We start from the raw sequence: 24076 nt of genomic DNA, 5'->3' as shown, positions 1-24076 counted from the left end.
CTTTTCTGCAAAGAGGCAAATGTTGGGAAGAAAGTGAGGAGACATCCCTTTTGCATAGGCAGTCAGATCAAGGCACCTTCACCTCAATCCAATCACTTTTAGTTAATTAATTGGGGCAGGATTAGGGAGACACATCTGCATATGTGTTCCACTAACAGTATAGCAGTGCTGATGAACAGCCTCTGCATCAAACTATAACCTATCCATGTTTCATTTCTTTAAATGAAATGTGCATTCAGATGACCATCCAAGGATGCATTTCCATCCACATACTTCCCCCACATGTTATACATAGCTATGTATAACTAGAGCTAGATTAGGGTGGGTTTCTTGCAGCACGGTGCTGTCAATTTATGAAATCACTACTGTAGTGAAGCGAGATATTAAATATCAGATAGATTGCATGGGCAATGAGACTGCTTTCCTTCTTGGTGATGTCATTACATAGTGATTTGCTGACATGTTGACATCATGTTCACCCAGGGACCCCTGATAAGGAACAAGCAAAGAAGAAGCCCTTTCATGTAAAAACAACACAGGGTTGTAGGATGGGAAAAGACTAACTGCAAACAGCTAAGAACATGCTGGATTCGAGTGATGAACCTTTGAACTGCAGGTGGAAACTTCTCAGTAAAGTACCTTCTCAAACACTGAACTGATGTTGCCCATCCTGGCAGGCCACTGGGTTCTCTGATTCAGGAAGCTGTGTAAGATGCTTCTGGTTCCAGCTGAACCTTGATTGAGCAACAAGGTTTTCCTGAACGATACTATGTTCCTGTATTCTTGGGTCCTGACCTGGCTTTCTCTTTCCAGTTTTAATTTGCTCTTCAGCCCTGCTACTTGCTTTGACCATGGTTTATTATTTAACTTTCAGTCCTGTCTGCTGACTGAGCCAATGGCTCCTGGTTACCAGCACAATTCTTAACTCATGTTGCTGCTCATGTCCCAGCCCAGAGAGCAGCCACAAGACTGAATTAAATAATGGAAGTGTAACTACTTGTTCAAGGACCTTTAGAGATTCCAACTTCTGCATCAAAAACAGGAGCTCACAAAAAGTTACTGCAAAACTATAACAGCAGCAATATTGAGTAATCTTATATTTATTGAATGTCATGTTAATGTTATTTTCATTTCTCAGTATTTATAATCCAAAAGGCATGCAGCTTTCCCCCACAATGGTTTTAAGCCTATTTGATCTCATTGACTTCTCCATTACTAAATGGGGTTAAATCCAAGCATTGTAATTTAACTGAGCTGTCATTTAGGTTGATAGTAATTTAGTAAGTAAGAAAGAGAAATAAAACTGCTAAAGCAAGCCTGTTTTCTTGACAGTCTATTAACTATGCCCACCCTCATGTTAGAACCCAAACTTCCTGTGTTTAATATTCAAGTTCATTTTCGAATGCTTGCCTATTAACATAATGTATGCTATTTTGCAAGCCTGGTCAGAGAATCTGTAACTAAATAATTTTCAAGTTTCCTTCATACCAAATGCATTATATGCAGTGTGAAATTATTTCTCCACTCTGTCCTGTTCAGAACAGAGGAGCAAGACACAATATAATTCATAACTGTAGCCTACAATTCTGAAAAGATTGCATGTACATGTATAATGGCTAGGCTTTAATTAGTGTTTAATTGTGTATTTTAGCTGATCTCTGCTGTGCTGCTGATAATACTAAAATCATATATGCTGGTATTATAAATGATATCCCCCTTCATATAGCCATACATGCTTATGCAGTGAAACTCATGTCTCTTGCATATTTGCCTATTATGTGTGTTAAAAATCAGTCCCTAATCCACATATTCCTAAGCAAACCTCAAAGTGTCCAGGCTCTGCCAATAAGAACACCTACCTTGTCAGTTTGGGGATTGGATGGACCAAGTCTTGAACCATACACCCGTTTCCCATGCATTTTTCATGTTAGAACCCAAATCTTCCATTCTGGACATTCTCATAGACATTTTCAAAGACTACTTAGCTAGCCTATTAAGAGAATTGGTATCCTCTGCTTGGAGGGGAAAACCCAAAGAGGTATTTGAAGGACTGCTTCTGTTGGTATATGATTGCCTGCACACTTCAGTCCGTATGAGACAAAGGCCCTGCTCCCCGTTCTTCCACCACTGGAAGCATGAGAGGAGAATACAAGGAGGCCTTTTACGCTGTGCCTTTGCCTCTGTGAAGTGCCCTCCCTTGGGAAGACCATCTTTACCTCTTTATTTACTTTTTGATACTTTGTCAACACTATGTTATTCTAACAAGTAATTAAGGATGTCTCGTGGCTCTCTATCCTGCTGTACTTTTGGTTTTGAGTTATGTTGTTCTAGCTCTATGCATTGCTTATTACTGTAAACAGTGGCATAAATGGGGGGCCACAGGGGCATTGGCCCCGGGCGCAAAATTGTTAGGGGCACAAAATTTCTACAGCCAGTGCTGCCTCACTACAGCTTTGTGCTTCCATTGCTGGGCTCTGTTGAAAACAGCTTCTCCATGTCAACCAGGAAGTGACCTCTCCATACAACGTAACAACTCTTCTTTTCTTATCTCTGTGGCTGCAATCTCCTGGGTTATGTGGATGGCATGAGGCCATTGAATGCACATGCGGATGCCATCCATTTCCCACCCATCCCCTCCGCACTGCCCTGGGGGCTGGCAACCTATGCTACACCAATGACTGTAAATATGGAATCTGCTCCCTGAGAGAGTGATGGTCATCAACCTGGATGGTCTTAAAAGAGGATTAGGCAAATTCATTGGGAACAAAGCAATCAATGGCTACTAGTGACAGAGCCAGCCCAGCCATTAGGCAGGTGTAGCCTCTATTTCGGGAGGCAGAAGTCCCCCAGGCAGCACACCAACGGGTGCCTCACCTGCCCCACTGTCAGTGGTGGAGAAGCACCGCCGCCATTGGCACAGGTTTTGTGCAAGATCACAGCCATTTTGGGCAATATCCTGCCTGAAACTAGCCATGATGGCAGTGTCCTGCCTCTGCTGTTGAGAATAGTATGCCTCTGACAGACAGTTGCTGAGAATCACAAGTGGAAAGAGCTCCCTTGCACATTCATGTCTTCCTTGCAGGCTTCCATAGGGGCATCTGAGTGTCCACTATGAGAACAGGAAGCTGGACTAGATGGGACATTGACAGAATTATTATGGCTATATTTCTTGCCTTATACAACTGCTACCTCTCAAGATTGTTTAACTTGATATTGTTATTGAAAGTGTCTTCCAAACTGTGGACCTTCAAATAAATCATACTTTACTCTTTTGTCTGAATACAGTGATTAAGTATTTTTTGTTATTTCTAAGATTGTAGGTGGTTATCAAACACAAAACATAAAATCACAGCTAAAAGATAACTTGGACAAAAGAAAGCCCTTGCATTTTCCCATGTTTCCATATAGGAGAGCCTCCCTGGGAGGAAAATGGGGTTATTAACAAAAAAAATCATTTCCCTATACTTCAGGATATGGTGTGTTGTCAGACAATAAATTCACATAATTTGTATTTAATTTTGTACTACACTTAGATACCGTAATACATGGTATATATTATTTAAATAATAATAATAGCCAAGCATTTCCTAAGATGTATGCGGAAAGCAAAGACTTCTCAGATGACTGCTAGAGTGAGAAGTTCTGTGTGCTTATCCTCATTAAATGTAAATAGTTGCCTGGCAATGAAAGCAGTGGGGAAGTTCTGCTTGTATGGGAGCTCTGGGTGAGCATTACAGCACATATAGAGCTTTGACTTGGAAATCATCTCTCCTTCTGCAGCCAAGTATTCTAGAGAATTAATGTAATGGTAGTGTAAAAGATTATCTCCGTATGGCCATCTATAAATTATTTACCAAACCTCCTCATTGAACTAACTATATGCTAGTTCAATATTTTCATGTAACATATAAAACATGGATTGGTAATTTTACAGTTGGGGGGGGGAGAGAATGTTTATTCCTTTTCTATGTGTTGTTCTATGTGTTCTATGAATTGTGCAGACTGAAAATAGCCCTTGTCACCAAGTATAATTCTGAATTTTGAGCTAGCCAAGAGTTTTAGTGCTTTCTAAACCTAATGAACTCCTGTATCTCCAGAGGCATAGCTGATCTCCGGCGGGTTAGTATCACTTTCATTACTTTTCATTCATGATCCTTTTCTTGACCTTCAAATGACAATACAGGTACACAAAACATATAATGGCAGCTACACGGATACAGTTCTGTTTATTGATTTAAATATAACATAATATATTTAAATAACTGGTTATCTTTTCAATACCTATCTGGATTAGATGAATTGCCTGTTTAATTAGTTAGGATTATTTTAGAGAGTGATCTATTTGCATTAATGAATTGGCATTTTTGTCCTGGTTAATGAATTAAAGTTGGAGCTTTTGTCTTAACTCTGTGGAAGAAACTGATGAGCTGGTTACAAGGGACTCTAGTGGTTAGATTAATGCATTGATTGAACACTGAAAAGTTAATTGACTCAATAGAAATAGTTTTATAAGCTGTGAGTTCTTTTGATTTGTACATGAATTAATCAATGAAGGATCTCTAACAAGTACATTTCTGCAGTTAATTGCTAAATACATATAATAGTAATATCAGTCAGAAACAAATTGAACTTTATTGGGTAAAGTGGTTATGGTGAATAAATTCAATAGCCTTTATGTGATTAAGCCTTTCTCCAGACTCATATATCTTTTCTTGAGCAAGGTGGGTGCCTGCTGTGCAACGCCATACACTCTTGGATTATAATGGCTATCTGGATTGATTTCAATGTGTTTTCAAGTATCATTTCAGCCCTGGTCTCCCAGATGGGGAGTATAAGCCTAATTTTACTAGACCTTTCAATGGATTTTGATACCATCAACCCTGGTTGCACTGCAACTAAACAGTAAATATTAGGATCAGGTCTAGATAGTTATCTACATCCTGATTGATCCTGCTAGCATACAGATCAGACCACTGCAACGCACTGTACAAGGGCTACCTTTGTAGACTCGTTGGAAACTTCAGTTAATCCAAAATATAGCTACTGCACAACTGTGTTCACATATAAATAAATATCTCATTCCCATTTTTAAACAAATGCACAGATTGCCAGTCTTTTTGTGTCCAAAATTCAAAGTGCTGCAATTTACCTTGAAAGTTCTAAATGACTCTGGACCATATCCCTAAAAGAGTGTCTACTCTTGCATGAACCTGTCCAAACCTTACAACCATCCCTGAAGGTCATTTTTGAAGACCCACCTTCTCCAGCTGTCAGAAAGTAGGTTTGTGGTGTCTAAATAAAAGGCTTTCTCAGCAACAGCAGCCTGTAAGTGAAATGTTTTATCCAGGAAGGCTTGTCCAGCACCAGAATTGACCTTTATATGTGCCCAGGGTTAGCAGCCTATTATCAAAGCTGGTTATTTATTAAACATTTATATTTGGTGGCATTTAACTTAAGATTTAATCAGAGTAGACCCATTTCAAGTAATAAATATGACTAAGTTAAGTCCACTAATTTCAATGGGTATACTCTGAATAAATGTTGTTGCCTATCACCAATTGCCTCTGGTTTTATTCACAACGTTGTGTTCTGCTAGCATCTGCAACCTGTCTATCAAATTTTATTTGTATTTATTGCTGTTTTATGTGAGCTGCCCTGGGCATTTTAAAAAACCAAATATACATGTTTTAAATACGAAATGAATAATGGAATTCCATTTCTAAGAACAGTGTTTTTTTGAATGAAAAACTATTACAGAATAATCATGAATCAGCTATAGTCTATTATAAAATTGAAGAAATGGTTAAAATTACCAAGAAATGTGTTATTTCTATTGATTTGTGGTATTGTGGAGAATAGTACGATCATGAATTAATTAACAAATCTATAGTGTTAAGACAAATAAAATTTGTCATCCTTGCTATGCAGTTTGGAGTCAGTTAATGTTATACAGCATGTATGAATACACAGAAAAGTGGTGAAATAAGTTCATATTTTCATATGGCAGCTAAGAAAAGAAGAGGAAGACATGATAAGGGGGGAGGAAAAGGGCCTCAGGCAGTTATAATAGCTGAGGATATCAAAACTGTATTTTAAAAGACCTGAAGGAGTTTGAGAAAAGAAAAAGTAAGAAAGTAAAGGAGCGAGTAGGAGAATGAACAGGTAAAAAAAGGTATAATTTCAGAAAAACAGTTGCAGTAAAGAGATAAAATGTTTTAGGGAAAGGGATCCATTAATTGCTGGTGGTAATTAAGAAGGTTCAGTTCCCATAGGTTGTTTTCAACTGACTAAATCCATTCTAAACTTTTTCCTGTCCTCCTCCTTCCCTTCTGTATCTCTTCTTCTTAATCTGTAAACCTGAGGACATGGCATGGTCTATCTGTCTGTCTCTCTTAAAAATGGGCATAAGCAGCTTTAACAGGACTGTAAACTGACCAGCTAAGGAAAGCATGTTCTCCTTCATGGAGAGCACGTGTTGCGGTGGGGGCCGCCAGGACACTCCAAAGTTGGGGGGCGGGCTAATTGATCGTTGGCCACTGATGCGATTGGGGCTTCCCTTGTTGTTGGGAAGAAGTTAATGTTGCCATTTATTGATTGACAGCCAGAAATACTAAAACTCCTTGCACGAGGCTAGGGCTTCCTCTTTTCGCCCGTGCATTGGATTGCCCGTCCCTCCCTCCCTAGAATAGGGTTGTTCACTTTGACCTTGCTATGCCTGTCATGGGGTCGTCTGCTTTGGAGCGGGGGTCTGGTAGGAATTTTGTCCATCTGGCTGATTGGCTGGGGCCATTTGGTTTTTGCCTACTGCGTAGCAAATCGTCACAACTTGTAAGGTTCGCGGTTAGGCATTGGTTTATGGTTTGGTTGGTTGAGGGGCATGGATTGGCTGTGCCTGCCCCTCTAATGCTGCTGCTGCAAGGGATTCCGTTAAAGGACTTGGGGGCTAACTATTGCTTGTCCACTCTGTCAAGGGGGCTCGGGCCATAGCAATGAGCTCCTGGTTGCATTTGGTGTGAGGGCAGGTTCCCTGCTCCGTTGCTACCCCCAAGTGTATTCCCCTATTCTGACTGTTGCATTATGCGGAATGTCAGTCCGTCCCCCATGGTGGGGGCAAATAGTCGCAACCAATGCCTACGCAACCACTCACAAAAATTGTATTTTAATAAAGTTGTGGCCAAAATTATGCCAATAATAATAATAATAATAATAAATTTTATTTATATCCCGCCCTCCCCAGCCGAAGCTGGGCTCAGGGCGGCTAACAACAATAAAACAATACAAAAGTACAACACAAACAACGCTCTAAAATCATTCATTATAAAATTAATTAAGTTCAAGCCACTGGCCACTATTGGGCCAGAGCTCCGCGAAGATTGCCGAGGGAGGGAGTCAGGCTGTGCCCTGGCCAAAGGCCTGGCGGAACAGCTCTGTCTTGCAGGCCCTGCGGAAAGATGTCAAGTCCTGCAGGGCCCTAGTCTCTTGTGACAGAGTGTTCCACCAGGTCGGAGCCACAGCCGAAAAAGCCCTGGCTCTAGTTGAGGCCAGCCTAACTTCTCTGTGGCCTGGGACCTTCAAGATATTTTTATTTGAAGACCGTAAGTTTCTCTGTGGGGCATACCAGGAGAGGCGGTCCCGTAGGTACGAGGGTCCAAGGCCGTATAGGGCTTTAAAGGTTAAAACCAGCACCTTAAACCTGATCCTGTACTCCACCGGGAGCCAGTGCAGTTGATATAGCACCGGATGAATGTGATCTCGCAGCGAAGACCCCGTAAGGAGTCTCGCTGCAGCATTCTGCACCCGCTGGAGTTTCTGGGTCAGTCTTAAGGGCAGCCCCACGTAGAGCGAGTTACAATAATCCAGTCTGGAGGTGACCGTCGCGTGGATCACAGTGGCTAGGTCAGGGCGAGAGAGGTAAGGAGCCAACTGCTTAGCTTGGCGGAGATGGAAAAATGCCGCCTTTGTTATAGCTGCAATCTGCGCCTCCATGGAAAGGGAGGTGTCGAAGATTACACCCAAACTCTTAACGGACGGTGCTGGCACTAACTGCGCCCCCGCAAGAGATGGGAGTTGCCCCCCCAATCCCATATCGTCCCGTCCCAGCCACAGGACCTCTGTCTTCGAAGGATTTAGCTTCAACCGGCTCCCACGTAACCATCCAGCCACAGCTTCCAGACATCTGGTCAGTGTGTCTGGGGCCGAGTCAGGATGGCCATCCATCAACAGATAGAGTTGGGTGTCATCGGCATACTGATGGCAACCCAGCCCAAAACTCCGGACAAGCTGGGCGAGGGGGCGCATAAAGATGTTGAAAAGCATTGGGGAGAGTATCGCACCCTGAGGTACTCCACACACCAAGGAGTGGCGCGATGACAATTCCCCCCCAAGCGCCACCCTCTGTCCCCGACCAGAGAGAAACGAGCGCAGCCATTGAAGGACTGTGCCCTGGATCCCCACGTCGGCAAGGCGGTGGTCCAGAAGTTCATGATCGACCATGTCGAAAGCTGCTGACAGATCTAGAAGAATCAGCAGCCCCGACCCGCCTCGGTCCAGCTGTCTACGAAGATCATCTGTTAGGGCAACCAGAGCTGTCTCGGTCCCATGACCAGCGCGGAAGCCAGACTGGAATGGATCCAGAGCCGATGTTTCATCCAGAAACCCACCAAGCTGTTCAGCAACCGCTCTCTCAATCACCTTACCCAGGAACGGAAGATTCGAAACCGGGCGGTAATTGGATAGATCTAAAGGATCTAATGATGTTTTCTTTAAGAGCGGGCGCACCACTGCCTCCTTCAGTTCCCCTGGGAATGTCCCCGTGCCAAGGGACAAATTGATGATATCCCCCAGGAGGGCCCGCACCTCGTCTGGACACGCTCTAATCAGCCAAGACGGGCACGGGTCGAGAGGACAGGTGGTGGGCTTTCCAGCTCGGAGGAGTCTGTCTACATCGGCTGGGGATATCCGGTCAAAGTGGTCCAATACTGGACCCGAGGACAGTCGAGGGGCCTCCAGTTCCTTTATTGTATCCAAATTGGCAGGGAGGTCATGGCGGAGCAACAAGACCTTCTCCGCAAAAAAGCTCGCAAATGCCTCACAGCCGTGTGTCAAATTGTTATTTAAATTTGGCTGTCCTTCAAGGGACGTTAAAGACCTGATTATACTAAATAATTGCGCCGGGCGAGAGCTAGCGGATGCAATGGAGGCCGAGAAGTAAGACTTCTTAGCAGCCTTCACCGCCATCTCATAGGTTTTCATAAAAGCCCTATAAGATGTTCTTGAGGCTCCGTCACGGGCACCCCGCCATACTCGCTCTAGCCGTCTGAGGTCCCGCTTCATTTTCCGGAGCTCCTCGGTAAACCAGGGAGCCCGGTTTCTGCGGGGTCGCAGAGGGCGCTTCGGTGCGATCTCATCGATGGCTGCCAGGAGCTGGATATTCCAGCCCTCAACAAGCTCAGTCAATGAGTCGCCAGGGGGAGCAAGGTCCCGCAAGGCTTGGCGGAATCTATCAGGGTCCATCAGCCTCTGCGGGCGAGCCCAAATCGGCTCGGCACCTAAGCAGGGTGGGGGTGGAAAGTCAATCCTGGCTTTCAGAGCGTAGTGATCAGACCATGGCACCTTCATCGAAGGAAACATGATCACATCTATACCTGCACCAAAGATCAAATCCAGCGTGTGGCCTGCTTGATGTGTGGGGCCCGAAACAAACTGGGAGAGCCCTAGTGTCGCCATGGAAGACACCAGGTCCAGAGCCTGTGAGGAGGGAGTGGCATCAGCATGGATGTTGAAGTCCCCCAATACCAATAGGTTAGGGAACTCCAAGGCCCAGCCGGCCACCGCCTCCAATAGGCCTGACAGGGTGGCTGCTGGTGCGCTAGGTGGCCGGTACACCAGCCAGACAGCCAAGCTCTCCTCGGAGCCCCACACTAGGCCAACACATTCAATGCCGGGGATCGATGGTGATGGTAGAGCCCTGAAAGAACAATCTTCCCGGATTAATAATGCCACCCCTCCCCCCCGGCCCACAGTCCGTGACTGGTGGAGGACGGAGAAACCCGGGGGCGCCATCTCTCTTAAGGTAACTGTTGCCCCTTCGCGCACCCAGGTCTCCGTCACACAAGCCAGGTCAACCCCCTGCGAGATAAAGAAATCTCGCAGGGTGGCGGTTTTGTTGCCTATAGACCTGGCATTGCACAGCACCAGTGACGGAGGTGAGTAGTCCTTGCTCGCCCTACCCTCGTCCCTCGGGATGAGGCGCAGATTGGAAGGGGTACGAGCATATCCATATCTCGATCCCCTTCGCCTATAACATCTGCCCCCACCGCCATACCTCCCTCGCCCCTCCACGGTAGCAATCCCAAGCCTCATAGTAGCCTCCATTGATGGCAATTAATGTTATTCTTTCGCAGCCTAAGACAATAAAACCTTAAAACAATAAAAACAAAAAACAAAACAACCCAGAAAACAATAAAACAATACAAATAAAAGCTACAAAATTACAAATTCATCAAAATCTAACGAATTCCCAAGCCCACCCAAACATCCCTCCCACCCCCATATATAAAAATCTAAAGGGAAAGGAACATTTTAAAACATGTTAAAAAGAACTCTGCGCCCCTCGGGGTCCTCATGGGCAGTAGCAGCATCAGTGGCAACAACCGTCCCTGTGAGGCCCCACCTGGGCCAGATAGTGGCAGGAGCAGTCCTTGTGAGGCTTTAGGCCCCGCCCCAGGCCAGATGGTAAGTGGCAAGAGCAGGGCCCTCAGACACTCACAGGGGAATCCTCCTGGGCAGCCGAGCAGTCCTTTGAGGCTTCAGGCCCCACCCCAGGCCAGATGGTGAGTGGCAAGAGCAGGGCCCTCAGACACTCACAGGGGAATCCTCCTGGGCAGCCGAGCAGTCCTTTGAGGCTTCAGGCCCCACCCCAGGCCAGATGGTAAGTGGCAAGAGCAGGGCCCTCAGACACTCACAGGGGAGTCCTCCTGGGCAGCCGAGCAGTCCTTTGAGGCTTCAGGCCCCACCCCAGGCCAGATGGTAAGTGGCAGGAAGGAGCAGGTCCCTCAGACACTCACAGGCCAAAAATCTTAAACAAAAAATTCTGGGTGATGTGTGAGTTATTGGGGTGGACCTGGGGACCTCGACACACAAATGGCTATCTAGAAAAGGGAAAACCACCCAGCTCTGCTCAGAAACCCACGAGTGTTTTGCAGTCAGGAACTTTGAGCAGCCACAAATACCCTTGCTAAATCAGGGTTGTATAACCCCAATATGATACAGATGGTTTTGTTTTTAAGTTATACCCCTATATCCCTAGTATTTGTGTTAGCTGCCTTGTTTAATTTTTTAAGGGTTTAAGTGAATAAATATTTCTAATATATATATATATATAAAATTGTACCGAAGTTTTTCATTGTGGGCCAGTAGTCATGCAGTAAAATTAAATTTAATTATTTGAAAATATACTAATAGGGATAAAAAAAGATTTATAAAAGACGGGGGATCTATAAAGAAATGCAAGGATATGTTTTAGCCCATTCTGTGGTAAAAATGAAAACTTAACTGTCTGGGTGCTTCTGGACACTGGGAAAGCTTTTGACAGACTTAAATAGCCCTTTTTATTATATCCCTTTACCAAATGTAACGTGGGAATACTTTTATTAATGTATAATATAGTGCTAGGGCTTGGGCCGATGGTTTCCCTCAAAAAGATTTACACTTGGCAGAGACCAAAAACAGCATTGCCCATTATTACCCTGACTTTTCACCATGTCTATAGAACTTATTTTACAAGTGTTTGTGTTCCTCTCTGTTCTCCATGGTTGGGCAAGGAATCTATTTCCTGAAGGAAGCCTTCTTGACTTTTTTAATCCTTGAGACTAACTAACCTTTTTGAACTTCACTGTACTTTTTCTCATCTGTGGTATCCATTCTAGCTGACCTATTGCAATATTAAATAACCTCCAAGTATTTTGGAAAGAGATTTGACCCTTCTGACTTTTCCTTTAAAAATGCTTTTCAATTAGTCTTCTCTTTATTATTATTTTTTTCCTCATTTGAAGTCAAATGTGACTGTGTTGGGTCACTGTTTTCAGATGGTTCAGTAGTACATCTCACATTAGGACTTGGGTGCCACTTAGGACTAGGGCATACCCATACACACTGGTCAATACCATGGACAACTGTTCTAGGAAAATAATTTAGAATCAAATAGAATTATGCATGCAAGAAGATTAGTCGATCTCTATTGAAATGAATGAAAAAGCCCAGGCCTGCAAGAGTTCCATGGGCAGTGATCAGGCGATTAGATTCTTGATCAGGGCATTTAAGTTTGCCAAAATGTTCTTGATGGGGGGGTGTAAAAAAATAGGGGGCAATTTGTGCTCTGGTCTATGGGGTCACGAAGAGTCGGACACGACTAAACGACTAAACAACAACAACAGGTATAAAATATAAGACAACAACAAAATAAAATATACAACTCAGCCTACTTGGCACAAAATATTTCTCCAATTGGCAAGGGGTGGGATGGGGCAAAACAACCCCCTGAACACTGGATTATTCTTCAGAGGTGATGTTTTTTTTCATTTTTGTCTTTTAAAAAACAAACAAAACCCAGCCACAGATCCAAAGGGTGATTGGGATGCTCCCAAGTGTCCCATGTCCCTACTTGGACAGAATACACATGGGAAAGATGCTCCTCTATGACACAGCATTGTCACAGGGCATTCTTAGGAAATGATGGCTGCCCCCATTGGTCACAAGATGAGCAACTGTATTTCATCCTAAGAATACTCTGGGAAATGTCATAACATAGCTTTATTCCTCAGTGCCATCTATAGCAGGAATGTGACTGGGCTTCTAAGAGCAACCGAGTCATCACTTGAGGTGGCAGCAAGACCTTTTTCGCTACCTTCTATTTAAAAGGCAAGAAACAAAATATCTAACATTTGGAAGTCTGCCAGTCTCCCCATCTCCAGGCTACTAGATAATTCCCTCCACTTTTGCAGAGAATGGACAACCCTGTGAAAAGGGGGGGATATTCAACCCAGCTTCAGTTTACCTAGACCTGGATCCCATAAAGATTTGAGGGGAGCTTTACACATGCTTCTGCTCTGAGGCCTTCCTGGATTTTTTTTACTGCAAATCCATTCTGCAAACGTTAGGGACATATAATAACCAACAATGTATAGCATTCACTTGGCAAGTTATCCCATCAGACTGCATCAAAGATGGGAAACAGAGCCATTTCCTGACATTGTTGAAAGACCAGTAGCATCAGGCTCCTCTCCCTAAAATGTTTCCATTAGTACTGCTTCAAAACCTGTTCTCTAATTTTTCACGTTTTCTTCTTCCACAAAAAGGCTTCCATTGTTCTGCCTTTCTGCAGAATTTCAGTGGGGGTGAGGTTGAGCTTTCTGAATCTTTACAAAGTGGCTAAGAGTGGCATGGTTTTTCCTCTTTCATTTTTCCACTAAATATTTCCTCAACACTCTGAAGGCTCCTCAGCTGCCTGGACTTCCTGATTCAGATAAGTCCCATAGGAGGAGTTACCTCATGGTGTCCTCCCTTGGGCTTTAACTGAAGAGGATAAAGACTGGCTTCCAAGTGCCTGAGACTGATGTACTCACTGATTTTGTGTTTAAGGGAAGACCTTCCTTAAAAACAAGAAAGAATAGTTGCCATGTGCAGGTGCCAGCTTTCCCTCACTTACAAAAATGCTCAGCTGAGGACATCCAGGGGCTTTCAGGAAGGCTACAAAGTGCAAACCTCTAAAGATAGGATTTGCAGAATGAAGGAAAGGAATACTCAAATACATCTGAGCCATGAGAATTTCACTGAAATTTTCCCACCCCTTTGATAATGTCCATGCTTCTTTCTTACTAATTGACAGAGAAAAGTACAAAAAAGTACCTAGTTTCTGCTGTTCACTATGAGAACTACTTTGTAAACTGAAGACGTGGTGCCTGAGTTTGTTTATTTTCCTCATCCCTTTTTCCTGTTGTGTCAAGCCTTTTAGACTGTAAGCCTGCAGGCAGGTACTGTCTACTTTTTATTTCCTTTTCGTAAGGTCTTTCGGAAGCTTTTTCAGCTGAACACAGAAATAAATGGATTTCAAACTAACTGGAAAGCTGTAGTATGCACAGAAGCACTTGGACCTAAGAAGCTCTGTGGAGCTCACCCTAAACAGATAAATGTCAAAAACTGCAGCAAATTGAGGTTAGTTTTATTGTTCTTCTGGAAGGACTATCAACATTTGATGGCAAATGCTGGCAATTTCTTGTTTCTGACATTCATAGTAATATATCACAGCTGAAATATGTTTACTTAGCTTATGATTAACAGAACTCATAGAAGTGTTTTCAGAATGGAATGTTTGATAAAACTCATTTGAAATGTACAATGGAGAGTATGAATTTACATTTTAACTGGCAGAATATACAGAATCTCTGTAGCTATTCATCTTTATGTGTCTCACTGTGTCAAACAAACTCGTTATTCGGTTTTATTTGGTTTTCTAGTTTTGTATGTGGTTTAATTAAGAGAATATGGAGGTTTGCTTCAAAGGCCTTCAAAGAAATACTTGGGATCTGAAGGACTGTATCTTCTTGTGTGAGTGTGGATGGGCTTTGAGATCTTCTGAGAAGACATTTCTCGTCATCCTACCACCTCCACAGGAATGCTTGGTGAGGACAAAAGAGATGGCCTTCTGGGTGACTGCTAGATTGCAGAACTCCCTTCCACATGAGGCAAATTTGGGCCCTTCTCTGTTTTCCTTTTACCAACCAGGAAATATTTTTCTTGTTCTGAAAGAACTTTGTTCACCAGCTGACTATTGTGGATAAATCTTCCAGGTGTGGGTGTTGTATGTGTGCTTTTAAATGGTTTCAAGAGTTTTCACTGCTGTTTGAATAGGGTTATTTACTGAATGTTTTTTTTAAAAAAATATTTATATTTTTAGTTTGATCTGTGAGCCAACTTGGGCCCTGCAATAGGATAAAGGTAGGTGTGTGTGTGTGTGTAATACCACACCCAACAATTAAACAGCTGAACATCTCTCAAGAGCACTTAGGAACTAGGACTGCTATTTCTCATAGCTCCAGAGTCAATACTTTGGTGTTAGAAAGACTTTCCAAATTTGCACAGCAGACAGCTGAGTCCAGCTGTCATATTCTAAAAAGAATGCATTTTCCAAGTGAGATTGAACGTAATCATTGTTAGTATCTGCTTTAATGTACATCCTCATTCGTATGCATTTTTTCTCCTAAGGGGATTCACACAGCGGGCAGGATTAATATATTTGCTAAGTTTCTATACGGAGAGCTCGCTTTCTACTGCAATCTTCCTTTTCGTAGGACAATTTGTGGGACTCCATGATATGCTGCTTGCGCTGTTTGCACTCAGATGACTGGAGACTGAATTTCTATTATGCAAGTGCCTTGGAAACCTTGTGGTTTTCAATAAAGATTGTTCTCTCACAGCAGATTTGTTATCCTTTAGATCATTTTAGGCAGGTTTAGCTTTGAATGGACATGGCAGGATCTGACAATATAAAAAAGTATCAGGAGGAAGAGCATGTAGAGCTAGATGATGAACAAGTCACCCTACAGAGCCCAGAAAAGAAACAAAATGGTTGTGCATTATTGTTAACAAAAGAGTTCAGTTATATTTTAAGAATATTTGTTTGTCTTGTCCACCAGCCCAAAGATTCCACAAAATATCTGGCTTGTTAAGCAATGGTGGCAAATAGGATTGCTCATTTGAACAAAAATCCACAAGCCAGATATTTTGTGAAATCTTTGGGCTGGTTAACAGGGCAAGCTGGAGAAACTGTATCTCACACATGAACTACCTCTTGCTGAGAAGCCCAGAGTTATGTATGTGCTGCTTGTGTGCAAATCCTACATGTGAGCACGCAAGTTCTGTCTCTCAGCCCCACTCACCTCACAGAGTGTTTGTTGTGGGGGAGGAAGGGAAAGGAGAATGTTAGCCGCTTTGAGACTCCTTAAAGGGAGTGAAAGGCGGGATATCAAATCCAAACTCTTCTTCTTCTTCTTCTTCGTTGTTAAACCCTGCCTTCACAGCTTTCCCTGTCTGGGAGCATCCATGAGTATGGGAGACTCCTCCCTTACAGAATTGGCCATCCAACTTTTGCAGAGTGATGGGGATAAGTGGCATGGAAGGTGTGTTAAGTATAATTGGTTTGGCACAAAAATGGGAAAATACCTGTGTAGTAATTAAGGTTTAAAATAGAAAATGGCTAAATGTGTTTGGCTAATATGGGATTTTTCTACAGTAGTTTTCTAAGGGACTCTGAGCTCTTGCCGAGTTAATAATTAACTAGTTGTTGTTTCCTGCTAGCTAACACATGAATATACGGTTGTCATATTCCAAGAGGTAAAAATCTGGACACAAAAAGTTGTTGAGCTTTTTTAGTGCAATTGCCCAATAGCCCCGCCGCTGAGCCAGAGCCAGAACCAGAGCCTGGGTCGCCAGAGCCCAGGTCACCACAGCGTAAGCCCAAGGCTGGGTCAACCACACCCAGAGCCACACAAACAAAATTTAAACCCAAAATCCAGGATATTTGTTTTAAAATGTAAAACACTGAATGGGCATGTAGGATCCAGAAAAGAGGACATGTCTGGGAATTCCCATACATATGGTAACCCTACATGAATGAGTAACCTTAGATCATGTGACAAAGGTATTTGCTTGCACATCTCCATTTTGAAGAGAGTTGTCTTTGAGTCTTAGTCTTTTATCCCAAGACTGTGGAGCGAGGATGAAAATGAAACTCTCAAGGAAAACAGCTCCAGGCAAAATGGTTGAAGTTAAAGAGAGAGTATCTTTGCTTATAGGTCTGTTTGGATTATTTCATATTTTATAAGATGCTGAGCCTTTGCTGGACAGTACAAGATATCGTATGTATGTTTTTATGTATGTTTCATATTTTAATTCTGCTTTAAAGAACGTTTTGTAAGTAAAACTGAATAATATTGGGTCTGGACAATGCTTAATTTCCAAAAGGAGTCAGTTCTTATGCTTCAAGTCACTTCAAACTGCACAAAATTAATATCTGCAATAGGGTTGAACTTTCATCCTCACTTGTCCTGCTCATTTATGCGATTTACATGGAAGCAAAACACCCAAATATGGCTACAGGTTGGTTTTTCAAGTGAAAGAGAATCTAGCAAAGACAAGTAGGATCTGTCAACAGTTCCCTGAGAACTGTACAGTGGTCAGAATGTTAGACTATGTAGGACTATGGTTCAAATTCTCATTTTGCCATAAAACACCCAAGTTGACCTTGCTGCAGTTCATCTCACTCAGCCTAAGCTGTCATTGGTTCTTCTGAAAACTGCACTGTTTAGACAGGCCTTCACAATATGATTCCCAGCCCCCATTAAAACAACTATAATTTATTGTTGGTTTAATTATGATTTATAGATATTTATATTTTGGTTTTATTACATTTTGTAAGCCACTTTGTTATGTTTTATGAATGAGCAAATAATACATTTTCAAAAGCTTCTCAAAGGCCATCTTAAAATGCAAATAACCAACGTACAAGAACAGGTCCCAGCTATCTCTTTTGAACAAGCATAAATTTATTAACAGACAAAAGTGGGGGCCAGCCCCCCAGTCTAACATGGTAGCTCAACAGTGATGTTCTTGTTTTAAAATGAATAATTCTGTGTTCTAAAATATGTACTGCTCAAGTTAATGATGCTGAGCCAGACACTCAGATGTTTAATTTATTTTACTGTTGGTTTAATTATCTTTAAAATGTTTTCAATTGTTTTTATTCATAATTGTAATATTTATTGTAAACTGCTTAGATGTTTTACTGCAATCAAGTGGCAGATACACCTTATGAAATAAAATAAGCTAATAAAATGTTTATAAATCTGCATTTTGGACTTGCACATTGTTTTCTCTATTTGATCTGGGCCTCTAGAACTGCTCAGGTACAAAACTGCTATCCTCTCCCCGTCGCCTCTCCCCACCTGTTTACAATCTGCCTTACAGTGAAGCAAATTTGCTTTGATAGTTCATTGTCTTGAATTTGCAATGACCTGCTAGCAGGAATGCCGAAACAGTGAGGAAATTATGGGAATAATTTGACAGCAGGTAATCAAAACCATCCTCCAATTGTTTCATCCTGTTTTTTAAAAAAGGGATGCAACCTCCAAAGACCAGCCTGCGAGCCTTTGCCCTCCTAGTTGTGCAAAAAAATATGGTAATATTAAAATCCTATTGATGCTCAAAGGCATTTTATCAACTGCAGAAATTAAGAGTCAGATGCAGAGGATGTTTTCCTATTTAGGGAGACTCCTGCTTGTTTGAATAGGTTTCATGTGGTGACTCTTTTGAAGCCAAGAACTTCAAAGCAGATTGCTGACTTCCAGTGGGATAAGCACTTAATACAAGAGTGGGAAGGTGAAATTATTACTATGCAGTCAAGCTAGACTTATCGTTTCTTCTAAGCAAAGCAAGCAGAACCTTTTCCTGCTATGTCCCACAGTTCTACAAGGGTGGCAACAAGAGTCAACAAGATGTCTGCGGAAAGGTGCAATGGAGTGGAACAAAAAACTGAATAAAAGTTTTACAGTATTTATCAATTCTGTGTAGCCAGTATTCATTTAAGAGGAGAAATCCCATCATTCCCAGCAAGAAGCAGTCAGAAAATATGAGCAAAGAACACTATTCCACACTTGATACATATGCCACTCTGAACAGTCACATCACATAGGACTTCACCACACATTTGCTGTTCCTTAAAAAAAAAAAAAAATTTAACTGCCCCTCCCACAGCTAGCTACTCTTCACTGATTTTTTTTTCTGTCTTCAGACATTTTAATTTAGTCTACTTAGTTTGATTCTTCAAGAAAGTGAAAGAAGCCTATCGAAACAAAATAGAACCACCTGTTAAGGGTTTTCTGTTTTAAAAATGTAGGCATTTAGGCCACCGGTCTGTACACAGATGGATTTCACCCTATTGGGGATCATAGCTTGTTAATCTGCTGCAAAGCTGTTTGGTGGGAAATGATTCATTGCCAGTGAGGACCATTCTGCATGTGTGTAAAGATGTAAAGAAAATTGAAATATGTTTTAAAGCAAGGTATATTTTTAGGTATTAACAGACCTTTGAAAGAAAAGCTCTTCAGGATACAGGCCTATACACAAGTACCTGGCAATAACTCCCATTAAATTCAGTAGGCTTACTTCTAAGAAGACAGCAGATAGGAGGATACTGTTAAAATGCTAATTATTGGACTTTTCATTAGCAGAGCCATTCTTCTATGGACACTGCCTTTAAGCATGGACACGATTGGCCAGTTCAAATCCAAAGCTACAAGCATCCCATCACTCCCTGTGGACCGGCTGAAGCTGATGACAAACAGACAGTTGCAAGGGAAGCTTCAGACCCCCCAGACCCCAGGTCATAACCACCATCGCCACTTGAGAATAGTATGTGGTCTTTATGGTCACAGAATGAAGTAAAAATCAGCAGGCAGATTCTGTAAAGGGCCACATAAGCACATGCAGGCAAGGATAACAGGGAGAAGAAAACATAGATGACTGAAAAAAGGAGCTAAGGGCTTTCTGGAGTGGAGGCAAACAGGTTGTACTATGCAGTTATAAACCTAAACAACATCCTCTGATTTGGGGTGAGAAAGATGAGGGGCACTTTGGGGAGCAGCTTTGAGGCTGAGGGGTGGGGCTTCAGAGAGCAGGAGGAGCTTGCTCAGGGCTTCATTGGACTGGATTAGGAGACCTCACAGGGCAGAACCAGCCTGCAGGCTGGCGCTCGCCATCCTCTTCTTAGGGAATTGAAGATCTGAGGAACTCAACCGTTCACATGCGTATGGTGGTTTAAATATGTAAGGCCAATGCACTGCCTTACAAATTCTGGAAGTTTTCTGTGGAAAAGGAGACTGCATTTCCAGTGTTCATAATCAAGATTTGTCTCTATTCAGACCGTGCCAATCACGGGTAAATGTAAAACTAATTGACAAACTACTTAAGTACGCACCGAAGGTTTAAGCTCATTTAGCTCCATTTACCTAAGAAGAACTAAATCAGATTAAATGCAAGTACTTCTGCCGAAAAGGGCTTGAAATAGTAGGTTGCTCGTATTTTAAACCTTAACGTAATATAAGAAAATAGCATAAGGCGCTTTCTCAAAGAAATGCTGTGATTAAAAATAGTTACAAAGCAGAAAATGGGAGAATACATATGAAGTATCATTCACAGCTAATGAGTTAAAAAGATACCACAGTGCATTTATAAATCACTATACAGTACCATGTAGTTTATTTAAATTCGCTGTGCCTCATTATAACTGATCTATGCACCTTTTGGTCCGAGTTGATTAGGAATGCTGTAGCTCAGAATAGCTTTTAATTCAGCGAAACATGGTCTGACCTTTACCATAATCCTGTGTGAAGCACACTATAGTTTAGACATTAATAATGATGCTACCTCTTCTTTATACTCGTAAGATGCTCCTTAAAAAATTTTGTGTTATTAGTTAACATGCACAAGACAATTTATCAAAACCAAATTATCCTTCTGTGTATAACTACAGTACTTAATTCCAAGTTCTTCATCTCTCATAACTATTACCCACTCTTTAAAAATGCTAAAAACTAAAATATAATAGTGCTGTGCTAGAGTAATAAGTCACAGATACATACTTACCAGCTCCCTATGGATTTCCACCGTATGCGATTAAGAGACGTGTGCAACATGATGAACGTATTACAAGCTCAAGCATCTCTTGTGTGTGACCTTTGTCTTCATATTTAAGTATAACATTTCCTTAAACCACCTTCTGGTAACTCTGCCAGCTAACTAATGATTCCTTCTATTCTAAGTCACATTAAGCCTCAAATTCTGAGCTGAAGATGGAAAAAAAGGAAGCCACACACTAAACGACTGTTGCATTGGTTTGCTGAAAGCAGACTCAAAACTAAAAACATCGTGTTTTGCATTAGATTGAAGCAAGAGACATCTCTGAAGATCTGACTTTGAACACAAGACCATTCTTAATCATTTTTATTAGGTTTATATCATCTTCCAGGGATGGAGCAATTTACCAGATCCAAAGAATATTGACCATGCATACTCAAGATGGGGAATCTGTGGCTCTCTAGATATTGTTGGACTTCAACTCACAACTGTCTTAGTCAGCATGGCCAGTAGTCAGGGATGGTGAGAGCTGTAATTCAACATCTGGAGGGCCACATGTTCCCCTTTCTTGATGTAGACTGCAGAAAGAAAACCAGAATTCCCTGGAAACATTCAAGTAACAACTACCTTTCAAAAATATATTCTTAAACCACTGGAGCAGGATGGGGGGGCAGTAAAAAGAGAACTATGTGAATCTCATTGCATTCTTCAAGTGTTATTTTTCATCTCATTCCTACTTAACACATTACTTTTTGTTGTGTTGATGTATTGTATGTTCCACTTGCTCAAAAAATCTTTGTGACTAAACACTTCCATGGCCAACTGCTCTAAGGCACCGGCACCTTGAAATGTTGCCTTTCTGTCATCATGACCAGAACATACATTTACCCAGTCTATGAGAGGGTAGTTGAAGTCACCCATTATTACAGCATTGCCTACTTTTATGCCTCTTTGATTTTGCTCTCCATCTCAAATCGATCCTGGACATTTTGGTCAGGGGTTAATAGTACATCCTAGTACAAATTTACTCTTGGGGCCCAGTATTGTCACCCACAGCAATTCTGTGGAGGAGGCTGCCCCTCTTGGGATTTCTAGCTTGCTTAACTCTGCGTCCTTTTTTTGACATACAGAGTCATGCAACCACCAGTATGCCCTTACCTGGTCTTTCCTACAAAGCTAATATCCCGAGATATCTGCGTCCCACTGGTTCTCTCAATTCCACATATCAATGTTTTCTTTTAAAACCAAGTTTTCCAGCTTACTCATCTTGGCTCAGAAGCTTATAGTCTGGGCATATGGGCATACAGGCATACAGGCTGTGTCTCTCCAAATGTCTCTGTGCATGTTATTGTTTGGTCTCTTTGAATTACTATCACGTCCCTCTGCACTTTCATTGCCAAGATCTACGCTTTCCCCATTTAAGCCATCACAAACATTTCACTGTCATCTCTTAGGGACAATTTACCCTGAGCTGGTCCTCCTCGGCTATCATTGGACAATCAACTTAAAAGTTGCCCTGCTACCATGCTTAAGTATCAAGCAGTCTGGTTCCATCCCAGTTCAAATAAAGCACATTCCTCCTCCCCAAACATTCCTCAGTGCCTAATAAATTCAAACCCCTTGTTCCAATGCCACCATCTTGTCAATGCATTGAGGCTCCTCTGCTTTGCCTACTTAGCTGGCCCTGCCCATGGAATGGGTAGCATTTCAAATAAAGTTATCTTGAAGGTTTTGGTTTTCAGCCTCCTTCAATAAGCAAAAATTGCCTCCACTCTTCCAATAAGGGGACTCAGAAGCACTTTCTGTGAGCAAAACTCTACTCATAGGATTGTAGGATCTGGCCCATTGGCTTGAACTAAAGCAGCATCTCAGGCTTGGCAGCCAAGTAATAGTCCATTCATGAAATGCAGACTCAACATGCATTGTCCACTGCCACTAATCTGCTCCATGTATGTGAATTTCAACATCCATACAGAGCTCAACTATCCAGAACAGCATCAATCTCAGGATGAAGTAACTTCTGAACCAGTCCTCAGAAACCTGTCATTTAAGTTATTTGAAAACTGCAAAATGTTTTTAGTTTTGGGCAAAAAGGCTAAACCCAAAATATAGGCCAATCCTACATCAATTAGGATTTTGTGTGACGTTAAGTGTGAGCTACTCATGACCAGCATGGCCAGATGGAGATATGCAAAAAGTATTAAATCGAAACAAGTCCAGCAGAATGCAAGCCGCGTATTATACAAAACCCCATATTTTGGTTTTTAAATATTTTGCAATAGTGTAATTTAATACACCCCACTTTTAAATGCATCAGAGGAAGGAAAATGCCTGAGACCAAGCACTACTTGGTGGGAGCTCTTATTTCCCCTTAAGTGAGAAACTGCAGAGACCACAATGCAATGGCAAAAGCAGCTTAAACATTCTTACATTAAATTCTTAGAAAGATCCTCTCCAGCTTCTCCTTTGCACACAATCAATGGATTACTTAACACAAAAGGTCAGTTACCAGCTCCTTCTTTCCTTTTCAGGCTTCTTAAATGAGCCTCAAGATGGTACAGAAATATTTAACCAACGATCTCCTGAGTTTGGGAATTGTGTGTTTAGTGAAGAAAAAAGAAAAAAAGGGAAGAAAAAGCTATAACCTTTTACTGAGTATATACAGCACTCGTGATGAGGAGAGCTGAATTTTCTACAAGGAGTAGGTTTACAGAGAGACGGCAGAAAGAAGCAGCCTCCTTTATTGCTCTTTGATTGAGAAAGATAAAATATTTCAGTATTCATAGATATTTCAAAGTACTTACTGTTTGGAAACTTGCCTGAATGCTTCATGATTAAAAACAAGGGGTTAGATCCTGAGATCATGTGAGTAGTGTACAACTTACAGAAAAAGGTTTTTCCCCGTCACCCCCAAAATGGAAATGGGAAAAGCTCCTGAATATCTGCTCTTCCTCTGGAGGGTTGGGGTTAGAGAAGGGGGAGAAACTCACTTTGGTTTGTGTTTTAATGCAGGCTGTTTAATTCATAATGATATGCAAACGAAAATATGGTTATCTGCAGTTCTCTGACTTTTGCAATGCACTTCTCCTACCATAAAATGTATCCACTGGGGAAAGTGTACACTTAAAAAAGGTCAAAACAAAAAAAAAATTCCTTCCAGTAGCACCTTAAAGACCAACTAAGTTAGTTCTTGGTATGAGCTTTCGTGTGCATGCACACTTCTTCAGATTTCGTGCATGCACACGAAAGCTCATACCAAGAACTAACTTAGTTGGTCTTTAAGGTGCTACTGGAAGGGGAAAAATTTTTTTGTTTTGACTATGGCAGACCAACACAGCTACCTATCTGTAACTTTAAAAAGGTGTGTGACTGGTGAAAATAACATTTT

The 24076-nt window shown here is 41.9% G+C and overlaps 1 long non-coding RNA gene across 1 annotated transcript in view; it reads right to left on the bottom strand.

Annotated features, from left to right (window-relative positions):
* Positions 1-19004: 19004 nt before the first annotated feature.
* LOC310745061 overlaps positions 19005-24076 on the bottom strand; it is a 133706-nt gene continuing 128634 nt past the window's right edge. Inside the window, exon 4 of the long non-coding RNA XR_014539881.1 lies at positions 19005-19064. This is a non-coding gene — a long non-coding RNA (uncharacterized lncRNA). The remainder of the gene's footprint in view (positions 19065-24076) is intronic.

The sequence above is a fragment of the Podarcis filfolensis genome, assembly GCF_964270895.1.
Source record: "Podarcis filfolensis genome assembly, chromosome: 11".
In the NCBI taxonomy this organism is placed as follows: domain Eukaryota; kingdom Metazoa; phylum Chordata; class Lepidosauria; order Squamata; family Lacertidae; genus Podarcis; species Podarcis filfolensis.
Note: the sequence above shows the minus strand (reverse complement) of the source record. Positions and strands in the feature narration are given on the sequence as shown.